Genomic DNA, 13,756 nt, shown 5'->3' with positions numbered 1-13,756 from the left:
TCGCCAACCCCTGCGATGGACGCCACCACCGCGGACGCCATCAATCGATACGATCCCGATGCTTTTGGAAGCAGCTGGCATAAATATGAACTGTTGAGTATAACTTAACTGACCCAAATGCTTGTAAAAAACAACAAAACAAATGCAAAATCAAACAATAACTGAAATCAAAAATAGGAACTTTATTTTTCCTTTCCGAAAATCTTGATCGTGTCTCTGACTTCCAAAGTTTAAACGTCAAGTATGACGGTGTCTTCTCACAATTCTCCATGTCATGCTGTATATACGCAACCTCACTGGAACTCTGGGCATTTCCTCTGCTTAATTGTTTAACGCACGGAGTGGTCTTCTCAACAGAATGGCTACAAGTATCACTTGACGTATATTTTCTGTCCACACGTATTTTCTGTCCGCTACAGTGATGTGTAGAGACAGACCACCAAGGATAAGAAATGCTCCCCGGAATGAATATTCGTCTATTTAAAATCTGAAAGGATATATCCAATTTATATATGTCACATGATTCTTTTTAAACACAGAACACCGTTTTTACACACTGTTTTCAATCGTGCTCAACCTGGACAGGCTTTTATGTCAACAGAACAACCAATAACTGTTGTAAATTTTCCTATAATTTCTTCCAGTAGAAAGCGATGATAAAGGCAAAGAAAGTTGTCCATTTTAGTTTACCTTTCTTATCTTTTGACTTGCACGGTTCAAATGAATTGATCCTTACTGTGTTGAATTCGGATGTAGCAATGCAGGAACTGGTCAAAATGATACGCATATAATATATTTTCACTGTCAAGTGTGATGGACCTTTACCTGACCTGAGGTGGGGTTAAAAACTGACCCACACTGGACCCAGCCACAGCGATTCCGTTGTCCAGCGCGCAGCAATTTTCAAACCACTGTCCAACCACTCCAATGCTTGGTCCGTAAGACAGTGCAAACCCAACACCTGCAAAACGCACTCGTTTTAAATACCAACTTTGAGAGAACAGAGGCAAAAAATCTCATTCTCACGAAAAAAACATAACCCGTGTGCAGAAATGTGTTAGAGTAGAAATGACGTTGAATGCGCCATACAGTTCTGCATTTGATGGTTAAGTACGCATTGCGTTTTGGGCATAACAAATGTCTTTCAGTTACTGTGTAAGTGGAGGGAACGCATTTGATTACAGCAAAGAAATCACAAAGATTATATTAACCGATACCGAGGGATTTGTTGAGAGAATAGACAGCAACATAGGTACATAGGCACATAGGTAGTAACTAGTCAGTCTTACTGTTAGATCCCTTTGAATTTTATTTAAATGAGGCAGTGTTTTCAGTGTCAACCTGGATGGATTTAAAATTTGCTGGCGTTCGGGAAACATCGATTAACGATAAGTTTTTAAGCCGCATACAATATCCAAATTAGACTTCCAGGCCCTGGTAGGTGACATAGGGTTATGGATGAATGTCATATATTTGATAATCTACTACAATTGATTATCCGAAGTGTAAATTAAAGCATTCATGATATCAACTTTGTACTGTATTCGATCGCTTGAAAACCATTTCCCCCCTTTGTGCACTCGTATTGACGTCATTCGTGTCCTCAACATTTCCAGTAACTACATATGCCCCAAACCTCTAATTAAGATTCTCAAATTAAGATTCTTTAATTAAGATTCGAGTTCAAAATTTAATATTCAATTTCCTTTACCTAACGGTTACCATTCATGACTGATAGATTTCGGTCCCAGTTCAAGCAAAGTCCCAAATGTTCATTGAAAAAATAAACAGCTATGATACCACTGTTCAAAGAATTTCTGGGGGTAAAAATACCAAAAATGCTTATAATTGGTTAATAGGTTACCTAAAGAATTTTAAACCTGAAAAGGCAGCCTCCTAAAATCATAATTTATGCTTACAGCATGCCTCAAAGACATGGGGTGTTTGCGTTCTTTAAGGTGATATATTTGCTACCCGCAACCGGTTCAAATATCGCACTTTACGTGCAGTGAAATTGTAATAATGGAAAAGCAGGTTATATAGCCATAGACAGCACCCTGCTGCCCCGGGATCCATTTCACTACCCAGGGGTCCACTACCCATCTATCCACCAACCCGGGGTCCACTACCCATCTCTCCACTAGCTCGGGGGGAGGGGGGGGGGAGGGTCCACTAACAATCTGTACGCTAGCCCTGGGTTCACTAACCATGTCTCCACTAACCCAGGTTTCACTTCCACTATCCATCTGTCCACTACCCTTTACCAGGTCGACGGAATAATTTTCACAGATATTCACAGATACATGTATGTCTCTAGATAAATAGACAATCATTTTGGTCTGGGTCCGTTTTTCCCTATATAATCAGCCACCCTGGTACAGGGCATCTGTCCACTAACCTAGGTTCCACTATCCATTTCTCCACCAACCCGGATTCCACTACCAATATCTCCACTAGCTCAGGAGGTCCACTAGCAATCTGTCCACTAACCGGGGATCCACTATTCATCTCTTCACTAACCCGGGGTTGCCTACCCATTTGTATTCTAACCCGAGGTTAGCTACCCATCTACCAACCAACCGGGGGCTCACTACCCTTCTCTCCACTAAACCGGAGTCCACTAGTCTACCCTTCTCTCCACTTCCCGGAGTCCACTACCTACCTCTTCACTAATGCCCCTATTTCATACAGACCACGAATCCCACGAATCGCCAGGAATTGACAAATTTCAGGATACGTGAGGATTCTTGAGATTTTGCCAATTTTCTGGTCTAAATCGACACGCTCTACGATTCAGTTACGATACAGGTGCGATAGTGTTACGAATATTCGTGGGATTAGGCTGAAATCGCACGAATATTGTCCAGAAATTCACTACGATTTTTTGGAATCGGGAGTTCGTGGCAAAAATTTTGAACAGCTTAAATTTTTTGCCACGAATTCCCGATTGACCAAGAATTGCAATAACTGACTACGATTATATACGAATGTGTTGAGAACTTCACGAACTGATTACGATTCAACCACGAATCCTGAAATTTTCAATTCCTGGCCATTCGTGGGGTTCGTGGTCTGTGTGAAATAGGGGCATAAGCCAAGGTTAAATACTCAAAGCAGGCATCACGAAAACGACTACCCGGCAAACACAGAACGTTTTATGTTGTTACCATAACGTTATATAAACGTTATATAATCGTTATGGAAGCGTTTGCTCCCTCAATAAATTAACTCTGGACAGCCTACGATACATTTCGTGTAAACCTATACGTTGACAGGGGGTAGTGTGATCTACTATGTGAACAATCGTATTAACGACTTGAACAATCCAGATTTATGTAGTGAATCGTTATGGTCAGTTTACTTGTTTCAATTAAAGGTACATACGAATCGAGCATCGGTGGAGTGTGGATTCCCATTAACACATACAAACCGCTTCTTCTAGTTTTTTATACGTGTCAAATAAATTCGACATGCGAAGGGATAAGCTGAATAGATAACTCGACCAGCCATAAAAGAGCTTTAGACTGCTCCTTTCTTAAAATTTTTGGTCAAAAATTTAACCTACTTTCATGACCTACTTTTCTGCCCATTGACATACAGCATAGAATGCTAGCAGAAAAATCCTTTCAAACATCATTTTCAGGTAAAATTATACAATGCCTTTTGGTAATTCTCTTAGTTATACTACTTAAAGCTATATGCTGGCATTTGGTTGGCTTTTGTGGCAAAAAATTGACTGTGTAAATTGTATGCATCTTTAAGCATCACTGAAGTTATTCTTCGACAGCAATTCCGAATTGGGTTCGCAAAATATTGCGAAACTGCCCTTTTTGATGCATAACGGTTGTTCAAAAAAGTAGTTGTATTTGATCAAACGGAAAATTATGACTTTATTTCAGCATTCTTAGAGTGGCCTTTTGATAGAAAAAGCGCCTGGGTATTATTTATTTATTTATTTATATTTATTGTACACAGAAGTCGAGAATCTTCTCAAATGACCAGAAAATATTTCCAGTCGTCTTAGCGTTACGCATATCAAGACTTGTTCCCCAAACGCTGTATTTTTCCCCAGGAATGGAGCATTGAATTAGACATAATATATTTCCGCAAATTTTATACCCGCCCACATTTAACAACTTATCACTTCGTGAAGAACAGGTATCTCCCCAGGAATTTGCATTATTTATACCATATGAGACGTTTTTGCCGGAAGATTGTTCTAATTTGATCGACTTCCGGGTTATGTCGAGTCTCAAGAGCTCCAAATACCTTGAACTGACTGGATCTGATTATCGATATTTCAACATTTTTAGGCTGAGGAGAGGTAAAAATTCCCTGCACGTGATTCTGGTGGGAAAAAATTCAGCTCAGTGGGCGACGTGCACTTCAAGTGGGTCAAGTTGATGGTTTAAATAATTAAAAAGTCCATGTCAAAAAGGTCTGGAAAATCGTTTGCGGAAGCTCGACGGATGTTTTGTTGCAAAAATCGTACTTTGAGTCTTGCATACTGATTTATTATCGTTTAAGCGAAAATGCTTGCTTCGTGTGCAGCACAATTTTTCAAATGGATGTTGGGGATGTTTTATGATATCCATATTATTGCTACCCTTAAGATTCTCCACGCATCTTGAGAAAAAAACTTATCATTTATTATTTACTAAATTAGATACCGTCCCATTGCATAATGTATTATTTTAAAAGCAAAATATATAGCACAAGGTATGACAATTTAGTTCTGTGTATACTTAAAAACCAATAAACGATCCTTATAATCACAGCAGTTGCAGCCTCCATAACATTCAGCCCTCTCATTAGAAGCGTAGTTTAATACGCAACACAATAATCCCATTTGTAATTAAGCATTATATATCTGAAGCACGCAAACTTTCCCTAGTGTGATAACAATAAAGTTGTACTAAACCTTCTACATCTTCATCCATGTTTACCCGAATGTTGTTGAAGAAACACATTAAGGAACCCAATAAGCGGAGTTTTGGTATTTATTTATTTATTTATTTATTTATTTATTTATTTATTTATTTATTTTTGTTATATATGTAGCATATGACCTGGTCGGCCGATCAGAATTTTTACGTTTGAAAACTAACGTATGAAAAACCTGAATTATTAAACTGAACTTTTAAACTCAATCTTCTAAAATGATTTGAACTTTATAGGCAGGGTAGAAACAAATTGTGTTGTATTGAAAGCGATTAAATTTAAAAACAAATGAAAAGAAAAGAAAATCTTCGATTTCGTTATCTTATTTTCAGGGCTCTGTCACATATTTACGTTTCTTAATTAGCGAATGGGAAGTTGTACATGTATTGCACGGAGAAACGTACATACAGTATGCTCCGATCCGGCAGCTCATTGTTTTTGTTTGCGTCTTATAATATACGAACATGTAGGGTACAAATAGCATACTATAGTCTTACATCCGGTACACTCGAGATTAAGAATAAATTTGATGGCTCCTATAGACGCCTGGGTGAACAGACTCCCCGAAGATAACAGATTTACGCCGCAAAGGCTTAAGTTCACGCTATGGAAACTGCACTGATGGTGAAAAAAGCGGGAAGCAGCAGCCTTTTTAATACATCGGCATGCTATGCGCACTGCATACCCAGGTATTTACATTAAATTGTGTTTCGATAACAAACGCAACTGATATGTACCTCACCACGCAATGTATGCGCTGCAATTGTTTTCTATAAGCTGCATGTGGTATCAAACATATACACAAGTCAAAGTAATCGAAAAAAATCGCAATTTTGAGCGCACTGCTGCGTATTGAAAAGTTTATAAGGAAATCTTAAGAACTTGATATACGTGAAGGTTTGATGTAAGTGGCTTTCCCTTTATCATTGCCATAGCCATACAGAATTCAGTCCAATGAACATAGATATATTGCGCCCTGCTTACGTACGCGAGCCAAGACGACCAATTACAACAGCACAATTTTGATGCCCCCCCCCCCTCCGGTCGGTATTTGTTGCAGTTGCATTTTTTTCTGAATGGTAAACGCCCCTGCCCATACACACATGAACAAAAACGTGCTTCCTTCCTGTTATGTATTGAGCATGTCCCCCCATTTGTCAATTCAAATAAATTAAGACACGCAAACTGGACAGCCACACTTAGTGATTTGTTTGCGACAGAGTACGTATTTTTGAAAACCTGGTAAAGAAACAATACGTAATTTAAATGGGCATTTTTGGGCGAGAGTGGTAGCATAATCCATAACTGCAAGTTACCAAATGGATTTTTTTTTTTTTTTTTTTGCATTTACAACAAAAGCATTTGCTGGAAAGTTGATATATTGTCTTTATGTACTTCCATTGCCTTTTGGTGGGTTCCAACCATACATGCTATTTTACATCCGAAAGAGTACGTGGGGCTTTTCCTTTAACTAGACATATCAGTTGAGTCAATCATACAGGTATCAATGATAATTAAACAAAGGGAATATGGCGAGCACGGAAATTTAGGCAAGGACGGATAGGTCAATCTTTACGCTCATAAAAGTTCCAAATGAACAGCATATGTACAATTTGAGATGGTATATTATTTTCAAAAAACGTTTTTTTAAATGTATTTGACGCGTTAAAACTCTTGCCCGTTAGATGCTTTTAATTGAAGATGCCTGTGGTATAGTGATTAGGTAGGACTACAATACTTCTTGCATGCTTTAGACCCCATTCCCAGAGATTAGATCGATCCAACTAGATCGACCTAACTCCCTGGGGGTTCACGCTAAATAGCTGTCAGCCAAGCGGGCACGGAAGTTAATTACCCCTTACAGCTTGTAGTAGGCGGGACGGACATTTAAGCCGGATTATCTGACAGTAATCTAGTGAGACTCCCCACGGGGATAGATCGATTTAAAATCTATGGGAATGCGCCCTTAGAGGTTTGTGGGATGGGGTATTAGGGGCCGTTAAAGGTCTGCTACGACTGGGCATTTAATCTAGATTATATGCCATTTTTCAAATTGGGTAAATTAAAGGTGTTTAAGGATGCAAGGATCCACCTTTTCACACACACACACACACACACACACACACACACACACACACACACGCTTACACACAAAAGTAAAAAAAGAGCACCCTTTGAAATTTCTAATCACAGGCCTATTATGACTGACTTCGTGGAACCCATTCAATCTCCCATCCAAGTATTCTGTATGGCGCACACTTGGGAGTAAGTATTCTATAAAGCTCATAGTGTGGGTAGGGAGGGGTTCGGGATTATTTTTAAGTCTCCGTGAAAGTTAACTTGGGTAGCATTTATAAACTGTGAGTTGTTCATCATAACATTACTTAAAATGCATCGAAATGCATAAATGTATCATTTTACCTTTCATCGCGCTTTATTGATAACATGATGATAAAGAGAAAACTAATTAACAGAATACATGAAAATAAGTAGAGGTGACCCCCCCCCCCCCCCCCCAAGGTGAGGAAATCGTATCTTCATGAGTACAAGCCAGATATGTAGGTACATGTAGCAGCTCTGCATGGAGTTTCTGTCACTGGTTTTGGTATCATTCTAGCTAAGTATATATATGCTGAGAATTTATGGACATGCCATAGAAATCCTTCTGAAGTGGGCGGTTGCGGAATGTGTCTGATCAAAAGATTGAACAGTTTGTTCGTGTTGCTTTCTTTGTAATTCTGTTATATAAAAATACTTCACGTTTGTCGATCATTTTTGGAATGAGTCATCTTTTTTTTATTTCACATGTAAAAGCATAAGTCTCAATTGCATGCGCTAAAAACAGCTACCGCTGTGCTCTGCAAAGCAATCTGGCGACGCAGACTGAGGAGACGGACTGAGTTATAGAAACAGAACCCTGAAGTCATCATCATTACAATTGACGTTATAAAATACCATCAATTAAACGTACGCTTGTTAAGCCAGTGATGCATTTAGAAGTCACGCACAGGCTATTGTGACATTGCTGGCGTATTGAAACACCCAGCAGGACCTTTGCGCAAAACGCGTCCAACAGGCGACGGTGGGTTCAAAGCAAAAACCGTCAGTCTTTTATTGAATTGTTTCAGATCATTTCAGACACTTAACGGCCCATTGTGTTCGCTTCCGCCACGAGATGTTCTCGTACGTGCTAAAACCTTGCGATTATTACTTAATGTAAAAGACAAAAATAATGCTTTTTCTTACGACCATGCCTTTTATTATATGCAGTACTAACATTGGGACAACTATGTTGAGAACAAATTAAACATCAATTAAGGTTAGCATTTAAGCAGGACTAATTTATTTTAAAAAGACAATAATAAGATAAGAAAACGCGCAAAACCCTGAAATGTCAAGAAAAGGTGAAGATTTTTTGGAACGTAGCAGCCAAATTGAATGATTACATTATGCAAAACTCTGGGGGAAAGCCCATAGAAAAATTGTTTGTTATATTAATTAATTTTCTTAATTTTATTGAAAAAACTAAACAGATTGCATAATGCCAAGTTTTGCAAAGTTTTCGTGAATTTATTTGCAAACAAGCCAACCATGTCATTTGTCCACCCACATTTTTATTCAAAAATAGTTTTTAAAATTAGTTTAATGTTGTGAAGGGGCGAGGAATGTACCTTATGTACCGTTCTTTACTTAATAATATGATGCTTATTAGCGTAAGTGTAAAAAAAACATTTTATTGAGAACGCATGTGCGAAATAACAACCTGGATATTGCAAATATATTTTTTATCAAAAAATATGCCGTAGTCAAAACAGCTACAATAAAATCTAATCTACTAATTCTTCGAAACCTTTCATAACTGAAAGGTAAGATTATCACATTAACAGAAATGGTAAGCATTTAATATGTCTTATTCACCTTCATCGAAAATACGGAAGCAATAAGGAGAAAACATGGTCAAGCTAACAACACGTCAGAACATTCATTAACAACCAGAGATATAGCTAGCTGTATAGTTAACTTACTTCACTAATGAAAGGCGACCAACCTACAAGATAAACAAATTGGAAGATTCTGAAGCCAGAGGCCTTATTGTCTCATCATGCTGAATGGGCGGTCAAAACACATGTTCATGCCTCATTCAATAACAAGGATATGAACACCTTACAAACCACCTGTAATATAACTATTGAGGTTACTTTCGGCCAAGGTGAAAGTAAACTAATCTACTAGTTTTATGCATTCCTATCAGGTGTCACTCAAACTTATTCTTGTGTTACTCTTCCTTCTTTTCTAAACGAAAACGGTGCACAAGGACAGACAGTACAAGCACATTTCTAAAAAGTGGTCACAACGCGCCTAGCTCACAATGTTCAATTCAAGCAACCGATTTCTTTGGGCTCCGCTTAATCTCTGAGTATTTCTTAACAGCTTCTAACGCCTTGGGTATCATTTAAATCAAACGGTTGGGAGCAGGTAACATACTACTCACCACGGAGCGCTCTAGTAGTCTGCTACAAAATTATTGAATCGCACTGCTTAAATTTAATTCTTTAATTATGTATACTATTTAAGAGACCCCCGATACCAGAGAGAACACACCTACAATGTCCACCCCCTTAAAGACCTGTAGTATGGTGTCGTCTTAACCCCAACTTCCCTTTGCTTAATCAGGATATTAAGCGTCCGACAAAATATAAATTTTATTGAAAGAATATGTTTTGCAGGTTCAATCCCCTCTCATCCATCCAGCTATTTATTGATATCGGCGCAGAAAATTACACTTTCAAGCATCCTTGATTCCTTACGTCCACAGAAAAGTTCAGTTTTTACATTTGTGCTGATGTCATATATGTGGCTTTAATTAATGGTGCTGGAAAAGGTCTGTTGCCTGATATACAGTGACGTTCCCACTTGCATGCATGCATGCCTATTCCTAAAACCCAGCTTTATCGTGATATATATAAAAACACGGTTTACATCAAGCATGCGAATTATTGCACGTCATACACCTTGACATTAAATTTGCCATGTATTCACTTTCAGGGCGCTTTTCCAGTCACAGAAGTGCCTACTGCTACATCTGCTGTCCGGAAAAAGCGGATAACACTTTGGTTTTAACATAGTCCTCGAGTTGAATTCACACCCTTTCGAGCGACGATTTCTTAGAGACATGGCAAAACCAATTCCACTGAGTGGTTATAGCGTGACACTGAAGCTGAGAAGAATTGATCAACTGGTCCAATGTAGCTGTGGACCATAGATTCAGCCGTATAATAGATCACAAGTAATTGCTTTCTGTGGCAGATTACATTTCTACTGGGTACAAAATATGGCCCTGATTACTCCGAAGATGACACTACTGGGTGCTTGATAAGGAGTATGTGTTAAAAGGGAATATGATAAAGAAAATATGTGGCCTATTTTGAGATTTTTATCCGTTTTTCAAATGAACAGGGACAGCGATGCTCTCTGGTTTCTACGGGAAATAATCAAACAATGTGCTAAATGTGTATTGTCATATCTTAATTTATGCGAAGTAGATGCCTGTGCGCCTTAATTGGCACTAAGATGTAAAGGGGCTTTTGTGAACTTAGATCTTGGCTCAAGTCCAACTACATGTTCTTAATCTTTAAAGCTGATAAAACTAAATTGGTCCGTTCAACTCTAAGTTTTCCAAAGACCAGCACCGTACAAGATAGTATCAAAGTTGGAGATTCTGTTATCAAAACAACCACAGGAAATAGAAACCTGGGTGTAGTTTTTAACAACAAATGTGACATGACAACACACATTAACAAAATGTGTAAATCAACACATTTAATCTGCAACGAATATTTAAGATTCTTCATCTGATTGACAGCAAGCAAACAGAGCTACTCGTCCATGCATTTGTGACTTCTAGACTCGATTATTGCAATAGCCTCTTTTTTTGTAATACCTTATTATAAGATAGAACAACCTCAGTCTTTTCAGAATTTAGCAGCTCATTTCCTCCGTAAAACTCAGAAATCGGACCTTACACCCCTGTTCTCCGTGATCTTCATTGGGTACTCGTGTCTCAAGGAATTGTCTATAGGATATTACTCTTGAATTTTAAAATTTATAAAGGTTTTTACATGAAGGGTCTATTTTACATGAACTATGTACTAGAACTTTCAGGCCCGTAGCCAAAGGGGTGTTCGGGGGGTTCGAAAGAACCGCCCCTTTTGGTGGGAAAAGGTCCACTCTGGGTAAAATTCGATCTAGGTTCATGAAGTTTTTTATGGAAAAAGGTCCACTTTTTCAGAAAAAGAACCCCCCTTTTGAAATTGCTGGCTACAGGCCTAACTTTAAACACCCATTAGACCTCTTCGATACAGTGGTCATTTCTACTTTAATGAAATGATTCAAGAGGGACTCTTAAAACATATGGTCGAAGGAATTTAGGCACTGCTGCACTAATTTAATGGTCCAATTTTATTAACAAATCAAATGTGCCTTTTTATGACTCTTATCATTGTTTTAAAAAGAATCTAAAAACTTTTTATTTAAAGACTATTCTGGTTAACTTGTATCTTTTAATTTTAGTTTTAATTACTATTATATTAGTTTATCTGTGTAGTTTAGGTTTTTATGTGCATTTGTAAACAGTTTTTGTGGTGAATTATTATTATTATTATTATTATTATTATTATTTTAGAAAACTTTTGTTTACTTTGATCGACGTGAATTGTAGGAGACTGCAAAAAATAAAGTTTAATAACTAAAGCTTGATGACTACTCATGTTGATAGGGGGAACGTGCTTAAAATCCAAAGGGAGAGAAACTGCCTATTAAGGCAAAACCCATGGAGTCTCTGATTCTCTCCAATATAAAAGTAGCCACAAACTTTCCCTAATAAATAACATCAAATTTATATATATGCAATTAGGGCACCAAGTTTTTCCATCCATCCAAAACCAGATTGTTTCCTCACTACGTAACTTTTTGCTCTGTCATTTGGTGTTAGTGCTCAGTGCTGTCGTCTGGCATTACAGTGAGAATAAAAACGGAGTCCAAGTAACTCCAAACTTGGAGTCCAGCAGTGGTGCCTAAAATAACTCCCAATTGGAGTCAAGTTGACTCCGATGGAGTAACGCCATCCCAGACCCCACAGGAGGGTTACAATTGACTCCATTCACACATCCCTTCATCCCTTGATTTATCTCTACAAAAGAGTCACCATGACCCCATATTAAGGAATTTTTGACTCCTTGGCAAATTAATAAAAACAATTACAATAGTGTCAAGGGGGGAGAGAGAAGATACCATTTATTAAATACTGGTATGTCTCCGGGCGGGCTCGAATCCACGTCCTCCCGTCCCGGAGGCTAACACTCTAACCACTAGGTCATCCGGTCACATATGATTTTGCAATAGCAATAACAAACAGTTTATAAATCTCGTTATAAACAGTATGACATATATATACCACAAATAAACCAATGAATGAGCATACCTCCCCAGTTACATGCACTGGTGGGTCAAACCTACAACCTGGAAACAAAACCTGCTGACCTGTATACCAACATATCACATAAAGGGTTTGGCAACTGAAAGCCCGGGCCAGTAATAAGTGCACGAGTTCTGCATTCAGAAACACACAGAAAACCACTTGTTTAATGCATAAAACCAACTATGGCCAATAAAGTAATGTTTATACTGACAAAGGATGATGAAAACTGTTCTCTCCACGCCGTCTGCTCACTGCCATCACAAGTAATGAAAGGAGGCTTACTGTCCAGCGAGCGAAAAGAATCGGTGAAAGGGGTCAGCCAGACACTGGCCCCCTGTAATTTGACTCTGATTTTAGAGTCAGATTGACTCCATGAGAGCCAGGGGGTGATTGACTCTGATAAGAGAGTCTAAAGCTCTGGTAGTGGGGTAATTTGACCCTTATATAGGAGTCAAATTAACTCCATGAGGGTCAAGGGGTGCTGGACTCTGACTAGAGAGTCAAATGACCCCAATTTTATTCTCAGTGTTGTTTAGGTATAAATTCAGCAATTGTGTCTTTCTCTCACTCAGTTACCATGGATTCTCTGATTGCCACCAATATAAAAGTAACTACAAACCTGTCCCTAATAAATAATCTTACATTATTAAAAGTACATATCTAACGGCTTCGTTAATCACTTGGTGTCGTTGTGAAACAGGTTGATTTTAATGAATGTTATGTAGCAGAAAGGTGCGAACCGTCCACATTTTTTTAATAATCTCTTCATTAATTGCTGTTGTGGTAAACAGGATATTAATCATTTGCCCTCATCCAATCAAGTCCATAGAAAACAAGTAGCCTGAGAGCATTTGGCTCTGAGGAGCAGTAGCAAATTTAGGGGGGTGTGAGGGGTTTCTGTTATACCAAAATTTTTCTATGCCCTTCAGCAGGCCCTGAATCCGACGCTAAGGGGGAATAAGGGTCGAAATTGTATCGGCGGACCCCCCACCCCCCTTTTAGTAATCCTAGATCCGCCCCTCAGGAGTAAATATAGATTTTCCAGAAATGCACAATTTGGCCAACGTGCGGTTTCTGGTAGTATATTTTTGTCACAGCAACATCATGCACAAGTGATTATCAGTATCAGTTACCCGATAACTTCCAGACAAAGCGAGCTTTGCCAAGAAGAGAAACGGAGCCCAGTAAAACTCTATCCCAATGCACCTTTGCTTGTGAAGACAAGCCTTTTGAGGTACACAGTTTTGCATCCTCATAGCGGAAATATGACGGTTTCTTATAATCTATAGAGCAATGGAATCAAAAATTTACAACTACAACCTTGTCATTTCATACGGT

The sequence above is a fragment of the Lingula anatina genome, chromosome 3, assembly GCF_051362555.1.
Source record: "Lingula anatina isolate TDL-2025a chromosome 3, LinAna3.0, whole genome shotgun sequence".
Classification (NCBI taxonomy): Eukaryota; Metazoa; Brachiopoda; class Lingulata; order Lingulida; family Lingulidae; genus Lingula; species Lingula anatina.
The sequence above is the reverse complement of the archived record's forward strand: the minus strand, read 5'-3'. Positions refer to the sequence as shown.